This window comes from Dipodomys spectabilis, unplaced genomic scaffold (genome assembly GCF_019054845.1).
Source record: "Dipodomys spectabilis isolate Male_0828 unplaced genomic scaffold, ASM1905484v1 ptg000539l, whole genome shotgun sequence".
Lineage (NCBI taxonomy): Eukaryota > Metazoa > Chordata > Mammalia > Rodentia > Heteromyidae > Dipodomys > Dipodomys spectabilis.
In genome coordinates, this window is record NW_024871216.1 from 678,978 (window position 1) to 694,867 (window position 15,890).

Below are 15,890 nucleotides of genomic sequence, written 5' to 3' on the forward strand. Positions count from 1 at the left end.
TATCCCTCACCTCTTCAGCTCAAGGCTAGTGCTCTACCACTTGAGCCACAGTGCCTCTTCGAATTATTTTTTGGTTATATGGTGCTGAGGAATTGAACCCAGGGCCTCATGCATGCAAGGCAAGCGCTCTACTACTGAGCCACCTTCCCAGCCCATAAAAATATTGTAAATCTGGAGACTTGTAGAATAAAATTCAAATAATAAAAATTTATTAATCTTTTTTATCTGAATTTGTAAAATTTAAATCAAAACTACTTTGCTTTTTGTCAGCCACTGGGCTGTTAGAATATTTCAAAGTAAGTGGCTTAAAAACATCAGGAGTATATTATCCATAGTCTAGAAACTTAAACATTGATTATAAAAATGGTAATTCAAAGCAATTCTTTGTCTAATGTGGTCCACTTTCTGGTTCATTATAATCTATTTTCTGGACCTTCACATGGCAGAGTAATTATATTGGGCTTCTTTTATCAGGATCAATATTGCAGGGTAATCTCTGAAACGTTCATTCTAATGTCACCAGGCAGAGGAATAGAATTTCAACATGCTTATCTGGAAGGAGTTACATCGTCCAATGCACTTTGCAACCTTTTCTTTAACTCAGTGTGGTGTATCATTTGATATTATTTCATAGAAAATAATAACAAGAACAAGCTTATATCATGTGAATTATGTGAATGATTCTTCTTACAATGGGGATAATTATAGTGATGAAAAGTGAAGTTTGATTGTTTAGTGGCTCTTGAATCACATCATAGGTAACCATGTAAACGTGGTACAGCCTAAAGCCCTTCTGATGTATTTGAACAATCTCCGATGTGTTAATTGCTTTCAAAAATATTCGTTTGAGCCAACAAATACAGATCTCCTTTGATTTTAATTAAGGTCTGCTATTAGAATTCTCACAGACACCAAAATCAGAGAATGCTAATATTTCTGATAAAATACAAAATAAAATTGTTACAATTAATAAAACATGAGGACTGTAATATTAATGCATTATAAATACTAGTATTCACAGTATATAATATATTGACATACTTTGGTTACCTCAATTTTTAAAATATTTATAACTAAGTGTGAATTGTTTACAAATAATTATTTGATGATGTATAGAAACTGAGAAAAAGGTTTGCATACATATTTACTACAGACGCAAACAGATACACCTGGTTATTTCTGATCTTTCATTTGCTGATTTCATTCATGCATGGGGAACATGCAAATAAAATTGCAAAATTGCATTTACTAAAGAGTTAATTACATGAAATTTATATTGGGCTAAATACCTGATTTTATAAATTAAATTGTTTTTTGTCCCTTCCTTCCTCCGTTCCGTCCTTTGTTCCTTCGTTCCTTCATTCCTTCCTTTTTTCCTTCCTTTCTTCTTTCCCTCCTCCTTCATTCCCTCCATCCTTACCTCTCTCTCTCTCTTTCTTTCTTTCTTTTTCTTTTATTTTTTTCTTCCAATCTTTTAATCAGAATATTTCTTATGGCTATAGAAAAAATACCAAATATTGTACTTCAAGGTGTTATGAGTAATTATAATATACTAGAATAATATTAATTTTAATAACCTATGTTATATCATAAGACAAATTGTACTAAAAACAAATTCACAAAAGTTTCAGGATATGTAACAAATATCACTTTCCATGACATTGTTTATTTCCTCAAAGTAAAATAAGAATTTAGACATAATATTGTGTATGTGTTGTTTTTGTGATTTGAACTTTCAAGAATATTGGTTTAACATTTGAGCCACAACTCCACTTCTGGCTGTGTGTGTGTGTGTGTGTGTGTGTGTGTGTGTGTGTGTGTGTGTGTGTATGTGTGTGTGTGTGATGATGTGTGTGTGTTTAATTGAGATGTGACTCATGAACTTTCTTTCCAAGGCTGGCTTTTTCAAATTTTTTAATTTTTTTTAAATTTTATTTGAGAACATACTGTACAGAGGGATTACAATTACATGGGCAGGATAATGCATACATTTCTTACCAAGCATTGCAGCCTGCTCCTTTGTTTACCCTTCACCTCCCTTACCCCCCTCCCCCCCCCCCCGCCAATACAGTACAGAGGTGTTACAATTACATGGGCAAGGTAATGAGCATTTCTTATCAAGCATTGTTGCCTCATCCTTTTTTCTACTTCTCAACCCTTCTCATCTCTGCCCCTCCTGCCCCATCCACCCCCCCCCGTCAAAGTTGTAAAGTTGTTTTTCTACATAACGACTTGTACATCTCATTGTTGCAATGGGTCCACCTGTATCCTTATTTAAACCACATGATTTTTCCCTTGCCCTCCACAAATCATATCAACATCAAATACAATGCAAGCAAGGGTTATACCGTGGGGGAGGGGCATGTCTGTGACAAGCAGAATAGGTCAGATATGTTGATGTTAGGTGAAATGAACCCTAGGATAAGTATATAAATGTTTTTTTTTCTTTCTTGCAATTGTTTCTAACATATTTATAAGATTAATTCTTTGTTGCCAAGGCTGGCTTTGAACCCCAGGTTCCTGAGTAGCGAGGATTACAAGCTTGAGCAACCCATATTAAGCATAGATATATCTAAGAATAAAATATATTTCTTATTATTTTAATTCTAGAGGCTCAATTTAACAAATTAACATTTAGATATTTATTTAGTTATTAAACCTGAACTTGCACTGTGAAAAAAAGTTTTGATTTTTATAAAAAAATATACACTCAAAGGTTTAAATGTCAGAATCTTTGGACAAATTGAAATGCTCTATTATTCAAAAGCGCCCAAAGGATCCTTAATCAAATTTCTCATGTAAGCCAAAAGCAATAGGCTCTGTCAGGGTTAATGAAGCAATTTTTCATTAAATTAAATATTATCTACTATGGTAACATGATTTTTCCTTCTTTTAAACCTAAGCTTTTTTGACATAAAATATAGATTCATACGTTTTTTGAGTATATAAAAATTTTAGTTACTGGTCATGTATTTCTGAAGTTTGATTACTAAGACATTTCAGAGAAACACTGAATTTCATGTATTATGTCAACAGTGATTTTAGACATTGAATCAATCTCAATATGACAGAAAGCAAGATATTCCATGACTCATGCAATTATTCCTAGAATTGAATATAACTTGTTATTGAATGGTTGGAAATTCATGTTATACCTACTATATAGAATAATTAAGAAATAAATGATCATGATAGTATATATTTTTTCTTCAACTAGAAAGAAAGAACCTCACAATAGATGACAAAAACTTGAATGGGAATGTCATAAAATTATGAAAAATTCAAGTCATTATGCGTTAGATGAAATAGTCATTTTTGTTTTTGTTTTGTTTTTTTGGGGGGGGGGGGTCCGGTCGTGGCGCCTGAACTCTGGGCCTGGGTGCTGTCCCTCAGCTCTTCAGCTCAAGGCTAGCGCTCTACCACTTGAACCAGGATTGGGATTAATAATTAGCTTTCACTATGTTGCCATAAAAAGGTGAACCCTCCCACGTGGACATAGTTGTAGAGATTTGGTCACTGAGAACTTGTGATCAAAGAGAATGTTAAGATCAAAGTCCTTTCCTCAACTTTCTTCTTTTACTTCCATCTCCTTTTGCTTTTCCTTCTCCCTCTCCCTCTTCCCCTCCTCGTGTTTCTCCCTTTTCCCACTCTTATTCCTACTTTTCTTTACTTCCTGGCTTGCATTAATACACATACTCCATCACATGTTCCTGACATGGGGTACTGTGCCATCACCAACCCAAAGCAATGAGGATAAGAAATATGAACTGAAATGTGTAAAATCAGAAGCCAAGATTAATATTTCCCCCTTTTAAATTAATTTTATAAAGAATTTGGCATATTAATAGGAGACTGACACAGCATGCTCTCATTTATTATAAGGGGTAAGATTTACTGGAAAAAAACTGACCAACATCGTCCTAATAAAATGATTGTTTAAATTAATATTATATTAGGACAAATCTAGTTTAAAATATCAGGCATACTTCAATAAGAGGCAAAAAAAAATCACCCCTATGTTTTCCTATGAAAAGATAGCAGAATTCAATCTGTTCCTCAAGGAAATTGACCTATAATTGACAGCATTGTCAATTTCATAAATGACGTAAGAAGACTGTAGAAGAAATTACAACCTAAACTGCATGATATAAAATTTACTTTGGTCCCATGTATTCTATCTATGTCTGGTTCCCAAAATGACTTGCATTTTATCATATTTTAAATTAACTTTAAGTAGTTGTATGGGAGTTGCTGTTTGACAAAGCAGTTAATGCACAGTGTTTAGTGAGGTTTTTTTTTCTTTTTTCTCTCCTGAGGTTTGAACTCTGGGTCTGAATGCTGTTCCTAAGTGCCTTTGGATGAATGCTAGAACTCTATCACTTGAGGCACAGCAGCACTTTCAGATTTTTCTGAAATTTAATTGGAAATAAGAATCTCACAGCCTTTCTTGCCTGGGCTGGCTTCAAACCTCAATCCTCAGCCACCTGATTATATAGGATTACAGGTGGGAGCCGCTAGTGCCCGGCTTAATACATTGCACCTTTTTTTTACTCGTCCTGGGGCTTGAACTCAGGGCCCTGGCAATGTCCTTGAGCTTCTTTTCCTCATGCTAGTACTCTACGACATGTGTCATAGTGCCAATTCCAGATTTTTTTGTTTATGTAGTACTGAGGAATCAAACCCAGGGCTTCACATATGCAATGCAAGCAGTCTACAACTAAGCCACATTCCCAGCCCTATGCAATGCCCCTTGATAATCATTATCCCTCATCCTTCTCAATCCTATCTCATCCCTCAATATACAGAATTTTGTAGAATATTCACTGATTCGCAATAGCATGTATAGTCACTCAGAAGATATACCACGAATCATATTTTCTTGATAGTCTTATTCAGCAACATATTAATGTTATGCATTATAAAATTCTGTGATTTTAAATTCTAAATTATCACTTAGATTCACCCACTACTATTCTAAAAATTTTCCTAAGGTTAATGCAAGAGCAATTTGTAATTCTTCGATAAAGTAAAATGATTCTTAGAATGTTAAAGAGTTGGAGTAAGAATATTACCTTCACTTCTAGAACATTTTACCCTTAGTACCCTCTCAAAATACTCCCATATTTATTACTAGTCACTTCCTGTTAACATTCCAACCTACCTCCCTTGAGCAGCTATTATTTCATATTCTTCCTCTACAGATGTGCCAATTTTAAAAAGCTCATATAATTAGAAAATGTAGTCTATTTTGTCCATTTTTCCCATGTACTATTACAGTTTCTAAAGTAAGTCCATGTAAACTTTTCTCATGGATAGAGCATGTGTATAATGGAATAACATCCTGAATGGGCATTTAAATACTTTATGATATGTTATTGTAAAAGGTTTTGCTATGTATATTCTTGTACATGTATCTCATTGGACATATGTTAAAATCTATATTGTATATAACATTATGATTCAAAAATGCTGGATCATAGAGGCAACTCTATATATTATAATATCTTAAAGATTGCCAATATGTTCATCAAACTGTCTATATAATTTTAAATGTCAAACACCAATGTATAAGGATTACAATTTCTACATAATGGTTGTGCAGGGCTATCTTATTGTTTCTATTTCCACTAATCTCTATATGTATGCAATGTCTAGGTATGTTATGATCTTTCCATATGTTCCTTGGTTGTTATTATATTACTATAGAGATATGTATTTGGATTTTTTTTATAACTTATTCAGGATGGTTAAAGTTTTTCATTGGCATTAATATGCTACTAATATATTTCTGATTCAAGTCTCTTCAAATAAATTTATATGTATACACACTATATGAACATATGCATATATTCATACTTATATGTGTATATATACTAATACCTATATATATATATATATAAGAATATACAGATGTGTATATACATGTATACAGACATATATGTATACCATTATATTCATTTGTCTGTAAGCTATCATTTTACTTTATTTGCCAAACACGTCCTTTATTGATTTTACTTCATTTTATATTATGGTTGATGTTGTACAGAGGAGCCAGTTGCCGGTGGCTCACCCCTGTAATCCTAGCTACTCAGGAGGCTGAGATCTGAGTATTGTGTTTCAAAGCCAGCCTGTGCATGAAAAGTCCATGAGACTCTTATCTCCAATAAACCACCAGAAAACCGGAAGTGGCACTATGGCTCAAGTGGTAGAATTCTAGCCTTGAGTTGAAGAGCTGAAGGGACAGCACCCAGGCCCAGAGTTCAAGGCCCACAATCCCCACAAACACCACGACCAACAGCAAAAAGAATACTGACTGAAAAATCAATAGTAGTAAGCAGTCTTAAAGATAGGCTCAAGTCTAACATTTTAGTATAATCCTAGATTCCAGCAGCCTTCTTAGTCCAATGAGCTAAGAGCCTTCAGAATGTTGACAGAATTTCTTAGTTTATTTACACAATCACTATAAGTATGTATTTTCTCATCTCTTTCTTTCATTTCACCACAGAATCTGTATTTATCCTTTATGCCATACTTGAATACAAAAGGTTTGGAAGATATTTATTAATTGGTGTATATTAATTGTATGGAGAAAAATTATTGAAATATTTTACACTTTCACATGTTAATGAAGGGACTGATTAACCTGTTTCTGGCTTCTGTCTTTCTCCATTCCCATTGCCTTTCATTTTTCAACTGTTTTCTGTGAATTTCTTTGTGCTGTCTTCAAACATCGACAAAATGTATTAAAGTGCTGTTCACCCATCTTCATTGAAAATTATACAATGCTGAATATAAAAGAAAATCTAAATAAATGGACACATATAATTTTTGTGGATTAGAGGATACAATTGAACAATAATATAAATTGTCTCCTCCATTTTTTTTTCATCATTCATGGCGCTTGAAATCTGGTCCTGGGCGCTGTCCCTCTGCTCTTCAGTTCAAAGTGAATGCTCTACTCATTGAGCAAATGTGCCACTTCTGGTTTTCTGGTGGTTAATTGGACATAAGAGTCTTATGGACATTTCCATTCCAGCTGGCTTTGAACCGCAATCCTCAGATCTCAGCATCCTATGCAACTAGGATTACAAGCATAAGACAACAGAGCTCAGGTTCAGAGTTTTATTTATGTTTATGACAATTTCCAAAAGCACCTGTCTAGCACTCTTTTAGTCATTGACACAGGAAAATAATCTGGAATATATGTCTCTGTCCAATAGTAAAACTCTTAGTGTAAAATTGTTATATTTGTAGAGGAAAGATTATACAGCTCAATGGATCTGTAGGGAACCAGATTATATGCACGTAAATATTATCAAGGAATATTTAGTAAGGGGTAAATCCAAACATTTGAGGAATGATATTCTCTTTAATAAGTGGTGATAGGTTAGACAGTATTTGGGAGAATTAAAAAGTGAACATTGAATTAAACATAACAATTTATTCAAATGTTAAGTTCAAGCAGGATTAAAAAGTGGCATATAAAACAAAAAAAGTGATGTGAATTAAAGCAAAGAAATTTGCTTACCAGAAGTGGTGCTATGGCTCAAGTGGTAGAACTCTAGCCTTGAGCTGAAGAGCTGAGGGACAGCATCTAGGCTCGGAGTTCAAGGCCCACAACCACCACAACCACCACCACCAATAATAAAAAGAATACTGACTGAAAAATCAATAGTATTAAGCAGTCATAAAGATAGGCTCAAGTCTAACATTTTAGTACAATCTTAGATATCAGCAGCCTTCTAGTCCAATGAGTTCAATTGTCAAGACATCTTGACCATTTTGGAGACGAAGCATTCTTAAATTTGGCATTAAAATTATAGGAAAGAAAAATGATATAGTTGAGCTCAATAAAAGTGTAAAACAATTTAGTCTGTGAAAGCTCATATACAAGTAGTGAATAGAAGTTGGGAGCCGTTGACTCATGTATCTCATCTTAGCTCCTTGGGAGGCTGTGATTTGAGTATTGCTGTTTGAAGGCAGCTCACAAAATAAAGTCCCTGAGAATCTTATCACTGATTAATCAGCAAAATGCCAGAAGTGAGGCATGACTCAAATGGTAAATTGTTTAACAAATGCAACAAATCTCAGGGACCCTGAGTTCAAGCCTCAGCTGTGAGCAAAGATGATTCCCAGCACCTTCATGGGACTCTGGGAGTTTCAGAAACCCGGGATGCCTCGAGGATACTTTCTCTGAAATATGAAACTTGGAGACAGGATGTGGTAGACCATCCTTCCTGGCCCCAGGGAGGAGGAGAGGAGGCCCCTTGAGCCAGGCCTCAGCTCACTGGCAACCTCATTCACACCTGAGTGGGAATCGAGTGCCACAGAGCTGGTCAGCTGCTGGACAGAGATCTTTGAGAAGATAGGCATTCCACAGGCCCCAGAATCCAGCTAGTACATCATGGCTCACATCCTCGGAGCCAAAAGAGTTAAGTGTGGTGGCACCAGGAGGGTGGGAAGAGGGAGGAGGGAGAATTGTGGGAGAGCTTCATCAGGCTTTGCCCTTCCCCCCGCCCCAGGATGCTTACCTGCATCAAATGGGACTTTTCTGTAGTATTGTCATATGCAGATGCTCATATACTTATCCAACAGTTACAGTGTGCACCATGCTCCTGGGGGAATGCGATCACAGATGAAACGATCCAGTGCTGGTTCAATAGCACATGAAGAAACCTTAGATTGATCTGGATGCCGGTGCTTCACACCTGTCACCTAGCTACTTAGGAGGCTGAGATGGGAGGATTGAGGCTTAAGGCTGGGGCAGGCAATCCTGTAAGACTCTTATTTCCAACTACCAAAAAGAAAACACAAGAAGTGGATGTGTGGCTCAAGTTGTAGTCTGTTGGCCTTGAGTAAAAAGGCTCAGGGACAGCATCCAGGGTCCGAGTTCAAGGCCCATGAGTGAGAGAAGAAAGGAAAAAAGAGTGAGAGGAGGGAAGGATGGAGTGAGAAAAAGGGGAAGAAAGGGGAACAGCCAAGCCTTGGTTTGGAGTCCCTGGGTCAAGGGAGCCAACCATTCACAATCTCTGTGGGCACAGTTTCAGAGCCTAAAGCCAGTATGTAGGACCAAGCCACTGACCTATCAGCAACTTCATGAAATCCAGGTGTTGTGTGGTTGCTGACTGCAGAAGGATGTAGACCCTAGGGCTCAGGGTGGTTCACCAGGTTTTAATCTCTCCTGGCCCCACCAAGTTTATTTTCTGGTCATATAAGAGGAAATGGTCCGGGCTGGGAAGGTGGCTCAGTGGTAGAGCGCTTGCCTTGCAATGCTCGAGGCCCTGGGTTCGATTCCTCAGCACCACATAAGCAAAAAGAAAAAAAAGCCGGAAGTGGCGCTGTGGCTCAAGTGGTAGAGCGCTAGCTTTGAGCTGAGGGACAGTGCCCAGGCCCAGATTTCAGGCCCCCGACTGGACCAAAAAAAAAAAGAAGAAGAAATGGTCCAACAGCTAGTTAGGTGTTGGGGTGACAGAGTGTCAAGGTGGGGGAGGAAGATGAAATGGGAGGATGATCCCAGGTCAAGTGTTTCAGGACATTGGAGCCATAATCTCGCACGACAATCTACACCATCAGTGATAGAGCCTTTGACCAACCATAGGGTTATTAAAAGTCCTGGTGTCTTGGGTTCACCATTGAGCACCTGGCTGTCGTCCACCGCAGGATGCCTGTGCAGTACAACTTTGTCGACTGGGATTTCCAGCGCTCAATCTGAAGATCACAACTCCAGTGTTCATTTCAAGACCAGAGACAGAGGTAAGTGTGCCACTGGCATAGGACAGCCAGGGAATGAGGGTGGGAGTCAGGACCTGTGTTGCCCGGAGACTTCCTCTAGGGGGCACTAGGACCCTGTGATTGCCATTCTCAGAGGCAGAGGTGGGTCTCTTTGCTGGCTCAGCCTTTAGTCTAGATGGCAGATCTGGGATTCAGAGAGGGCAGGCTGGTGGTTGGGCAAGCTTGGGGAGGATGGTGGGAAAACAAGAGGCACTGAGCTCTGAGCAGGGTTGTTTCTTTGAGGATACTCACAACCTAGGAACATGCCTGTGATGGATCAGCCCTTTTCCCCTTCCTGAGAGTGACGGACCTAGAGCCTTCCAGTCTGCATCTCTTGGCCAAGAAATGGTTTTGTTCCCACATCCTGTGGTTGGATAACTAGAACTCACCTCACTGCTCAGTGTTGAGGCAGGACAGTGAGAGATCCTGAGTCTTTCATAAGGTCAGGGGATCCTCAGTATGAGATTGTAATTGAATGTCCTAACTTGGAGCATGGTCAGTCCCATCTAATACTGCCATGACGTAGGACATAGAATCTAGAGAATCAGAGCCGAATAGGGTCTGTTCTGGGAGTCTTGAGTATTATGTGTGAGCTTTCAGCTCCCGTATGCCCACCTGCTTCCCATTCTTGGGTGGGTCTTTGCTAGAAAAACTTGAAACTAGGGACTGGGTCCTATCCGTTGTCTCTTATGCTCAAAGCTATCACTCTATCATTTGAGCCACAGCTCCACTTCCAAATCTTTTGGATGTTTAATTGGAGATAAAGAGTTCTCATGGAATTCACTGCCAAAGGTGGCTTCCAACTGCAGTCCTCAGATCTCAGTCTCCTTAAGGGATAGGATGACAGGCATGGAAAAATATGTTTGGCCTGTTGCCAGTAGCTCATGGCTGTCATCCTAGGTACTCAGGAGGTGAGATCTGAGGATCACAGATCATGGCCAGCCTGCTCAGGGAAGACCCTGAGACATTTTTTTTCCAACAAACCACCAGAAAACTGGAAGGGGTGCTGTGGCTCAATTAGTTGAGTGCTCATCTTAGCTGAAGAGCTCATGGATAGCACCGAGGCCCAGAGTTCAAGCACCACAACAGAAAAAAGAAAGTAAGACATCTTTGCCTGCAAAGGATTGTGGAGGTGTGGGGGAGAGTGGGGTGTGTGCTGTGGTGGGAGACCAGGTTCTGGCCTCACTGTACAGACATTTCTAAGAACTCCCCAAGTTTGCTCCAGTTTGAAGCCACAGCTTCAAGAGGACATGGCCTGTGGCAGGCAGGGAGTGGGCAAATGCGTGCAGGGGTGAGATTGTTGTGTTTTTATTCTCTCCATTGAAGGATGGATTTGAGTGCTGGGTGTCAAAGTCTCAAATAAAGGGTTGCAAGAAGTTTGTGGCCTGAGGAGATGGGTTTCCTCTGGGTATATGAAGGTGGCTGAAGCCAGAAGCCACTGGTGCCTCACAACTCTCATCCTAGATACTCAGAAGGCTGAGATGTGAAGAACGTGGGTCCAAGCCAACTTGGGTAGAAAAGTCTGTGAGACTTGATGACCAAAGGATCAACCAGGGAACAGGACGTGGTGCTGTGGTTCAAGTGGGAGAATGCTCACCTTCATCTGAAGACCTGAGGGACAACACCGTGGCCCAGAGTTCAAACTCCATGACCAACCACAAAAAAAGAGGTGACTAAGTTTTCTGCATACCAATGTGTACGGTAGGATATGCCATGCTGGTCGATGAGACATTCCAGATATGAGAGAGGCTCAACCTAACGGAGGGAGTTTATGGTTCTGTTCTCAGGGACTGCTGAAGCCTTGGGCTTTTCGTGTGTGTGTGTGTGTGTGTGTGTGTGTGTGTGTGTCTGTGTGTCTGTGTGTCTGTGTGTCTGTGTGTCTGTGTGTCTGTGCCTGTGTCTGTGTATGTTTGGAGGTAGAAGAACTGGGACTTGAACTCAGGGCCTAGGTGCTGTTCCTGAGCTTTCGTGCTCAAAGCTAGTGCTCTGACACTTGAGCCACAGCTCCTCCTCTGGCTATATGGTGGTTCACTGTAGATAAGAGCCTCAGAGACTTTCCTGTGCAGGCTGGCTTTGAACAGTGATCCTCAGACTTCAGCCTCCTGAGTATCGAGGATGACAGACAGGAACCATCTGTGCCAGCTTTGTGTGTGTGTATGTGTGTGTGTGTGTGTGTGTGTGTGTAGAAGTTGGTTGTAACAAGGAGCACTGGACCCTTTGATAACTTCTAACTGCAATCTTTGGGGGTGCATGGGCTTTGTGACTGAGGTGTGGGGGTCTGGAAGGGTGAGATGCTTGAAGGGGACTCAGCACCGTTAAATTATAAGACCAAGGGATCTTTGTGCCCTGGAACTGTCTACTCCCTGGGGTATGGTTTGTGGCAGAGGGAGCTTGGGAGAGCCTGGGAGTGAGGCCTGCAGGGGGTGGCTCCCCATGGGGACAGAGACAGCAGCTGATTCTTGACCACAGTTGAAGTTCTGGGTTGGGCATGGAACCTTCGGACCTCAGTATCCTCACAGGACAGTTGTGAGGAAACAAGGGATCAATACAGTGGGATCTCTGGGGCAGAGCCAGGCATAGAGGGAGTGGTCATCAGATAAGGTTCTTGGCAATTCTGTGAGCATATGACAGGAAGATACCTGGAAAGGGCTCAAATGGGCCCTGTTATTTATCGTGCCACAGGTATGGGATTATAAAACAAAACATGGCTTTCTTTCATCCTTACCCTATCCACGTGAGGAAGGGGAACTTTCACTGTTCAGTTTTGCTGCTGGGGAAAATGAGGCATGGAGAAGCTGGTTAACCTACTCATGACCCCCAGCTGAAAGAAAGCTCGACCTGACTTCACTGCCATACTCCCTAGGACAATGGGTGCTATTCAGTCCACTTCTTGTGGTGGGAAGTTCACTTCTTGTCAGTCATGGGGCTTGAACTCTGGGCCTGGACGCTGTTTCCAAGCTCCTCAGATCAAGGCTAGCACTCTACCACTTGAGCCACAGCACAACTTCCAGTTTTCTGGTGATTCTTTGGAGATAAGAGTCTCACAGACCTTCCTGCCTAGGCTGGCTATGAACCATGATCCTCATATTTCAGCCTCCTTTGTAGTTACCATTATAGGGCTTAAGTGTAATTCCGACTCTCTCCTCTCTCTCTCTCTCTCTCTCTCTCTCTCTCTCTCTCTCTCTCTCTCTCTCTCTCTCTCTCTCTCTCTCATCAGAACTCTCTGTCTCTCGCTCACACAGGAACTTGTTGAATGGGTGCTGGAGGAGGTGGCCCAGCGTCGCCATGTGTGGCTGGGACCCAAGGTGGCCCTCTCATTCTGGAGGTAGGCTGTGGGTCAGGAGCTTTCTTGCTCAGGCTGTTGAACTCACTCCCTCAGGTAAGCCCATCTGTGCCTGGGCTAGAACGTGATGGTTATTCATTGCCAGTTCATTTGGTGAGTCCTTCCTCACTACCCTCTTCTAAGACAGTTAAAGGAAAGTGGATGAGGAGGCATCATGTTATCCAACTGCACAGCCGAATCCCGGGCCTCTGATCCTCACTGTCACCTATCTGGCCAGACCCTGATTATAAGAAAATGAATTCACTCTATGTCTACTTTGCTTTGTTGGGGTGTGTCTTTTCAGGGAGGGGATATGGTGTGCAGAGGAAAAACCTCAGACCTGATACCTCCTGGGGGATATTTGTTCTGGTGACAGACCCAAGTCATTGCTGTGGATAAGGAGGAAGCCACAATCAGACTGACCCGGAACGATGCTCAAAGGTAGGTAGGCTGTTGAAGTATCAAACCCATTCATGTCTGCTCCTAACTCACAACAACGGGGATGCAGTGCGGATGGCTCAGCAATGGCCCTAGGGAATTATAAATGGATGATGGCGGTCAGGTGTTGGTGGCTCTAGCCTGTCATCCTGGCTATTCGGGAGGCTGAGTTCTGATGGTGTTGACTGAGAGCCAGCCCAGGCAGGGAGATTCTTATCTCCCATAAACCACCTACCCCCCACCACAAAAAAGATATATATGGTGCTGTGGCTCAATTTGTAGAGCCTCAACCTTGAGTAAAAGAAACTCAGTGATGAAACTGAGGCCCTGAATCCAAGCCCTGGGACTCCCAAAAAAATAAAATAAATGAATAGTGGGCACCGGTTATCTTAGTACCAAAAAGGATGGATTCATTCTTCTCTCTGGTACTTGTAGCCAAAGGTAAGGGGCTTACCTTGATGTTCCTCTAAACCTCTTCTCTCTATTATCTCTCCCAGCTTCAGTTGCAGGATAGAATTCAGATCATCCCACTTGATGTGACCTTATGAACTCTCCCCTACCCACCTTCCTTGGTATGGAGATCGTGAATGTACTTACTACTGGGAGAATGAAGCACCGGAGAGTTGGGGGTAGGTATCCCTGAAACTCATACTCTCACAAACACACTCACATAGGCCAACTCAGACTAGCCTTTTCCAAAGACATTTTATCTCCTTGGATTAACTGACCTAGGAGAGGAACTTGATCCCCTGTAAATGACTATTTTAATTAGGGCTTGCTAGTTGACACGAAATAAACAGAAGCTCAAAAGAAAGGCTCTGGTGCTTGTCATATCTTGCTCAGGCTCACGCCTGACATACTGGTTCTTCAGTAGGCAGAGATCTGAGGTGCAAAGATCGAAGCCAGCCATAAGCTAGAAAGCAAGTGAGACTTTACTCTCCATGGAACCACCAAAATGTTAGAAGTGGAGCTGTGGCTCAAGTGCTGGAGCATCAGCCTTGAACAGAAAAACTCAGAGAGACAGCTCCCAGATCCTCACTTCAAGCCTCATTTCTTGCCCACATACTGCGTGGGCCTCAAGTGCACTTTCATGGAGTGTGATACAGCACAGGTCCCTGGGTAGTGCATCAGAGCCTTCAGAAATTGGGTGGTGAAAGCCAGGCTTTCCCCTTTGAGCATTCTCAATCTACACCAGCCGGATGGAAGAGAATGACAAGGCCAGTATTGTGTAGAGCTGAGAAGATCCCCGCCCCACTCCCTGCCAGGGCAATTGGATCAGGATTCTTAAAGGCAGCACTTGAAAGGGGGTGTTTCTTAACAAGGAGGATCTGACAGGAAGCATAGAGAGTAAAGATGCTGTAGATAAAGGACAACATATTGGAGCATGTTCATTTCCAGCCAGGGCTGCTGGTGAGAAACTCAGTACAGATGTACAAGATTGTCACGAGACAGGCCCAAGAGGTCACATAAGAACACTATCCAGGATTGGGATTGTGTCTTAGCAGTAGTGGGCTTGTGTAGAGCACAGGAAACCATGGGTTCAATTCCTAGGTCCCACATACACAGAAAAAGCCAGAAGTGGCACCAAGAGAGTGCTTGCCTCAAGCAAAGGAAGCTCAGGGACAGTGCCTGGGCCCCCAGGCCAAGCCCAAGGACTGTCAACATAAAACAGCACTCCAAGGGACATGGGTGATAGGTGGATTGTTATGCCCTGTAGCTCTTAGTAGATCCATCCACGTGTCATGTCCCCTTCTTTGACAGAGAGGAGATGGACACTCCTTCTACCCTGGGGACCCCTGGTTATCAGCATCCCTCCAAACATCATCCACCGAAACTTGGAGCAGCCAGCCCTAGAAATCCTCAGGTACTGGTTGGGTGGGGCGGGGAGATACAGGCCCCAGAAGTCCTAGTGGGTCTGATCTGCCCCGGAAGACCAGGCCATCCAGAGGAGGTGGATGGGAACTTAGAGATGGGTAGTGATGTGAAGGGGGCCCTTTAATGCCCATGTCCCCACCAAGATTCCGAGCCTCCCTGTCCCTGAATGAGATAGCGGAGTGTCTAAGTAGTAGTTTCTAGAGGAGGACTAGGTGGAAATTCTAAAGAATGAGACACCATAAGCCCTGCTCTGGTGGCTCACACCTGTCATCCAGGCTACTTGGGAGGCTGAGATCCAGAGGATCTTCTTTCCCAGTGCAGGCAGGAAGCTCCCATGAGAGTCTCATCTCCAATCTCCAACCAGAAGTGGCACCATGGCTCAAGTTGTAGACCACTGGCCTTGAGCAAAAAATCATCATCAGGGACAGTACCCAAGCCCGGAGTTCAAGCTCTTCTACCAGGAAAACAAGAAAGACACCCCTTG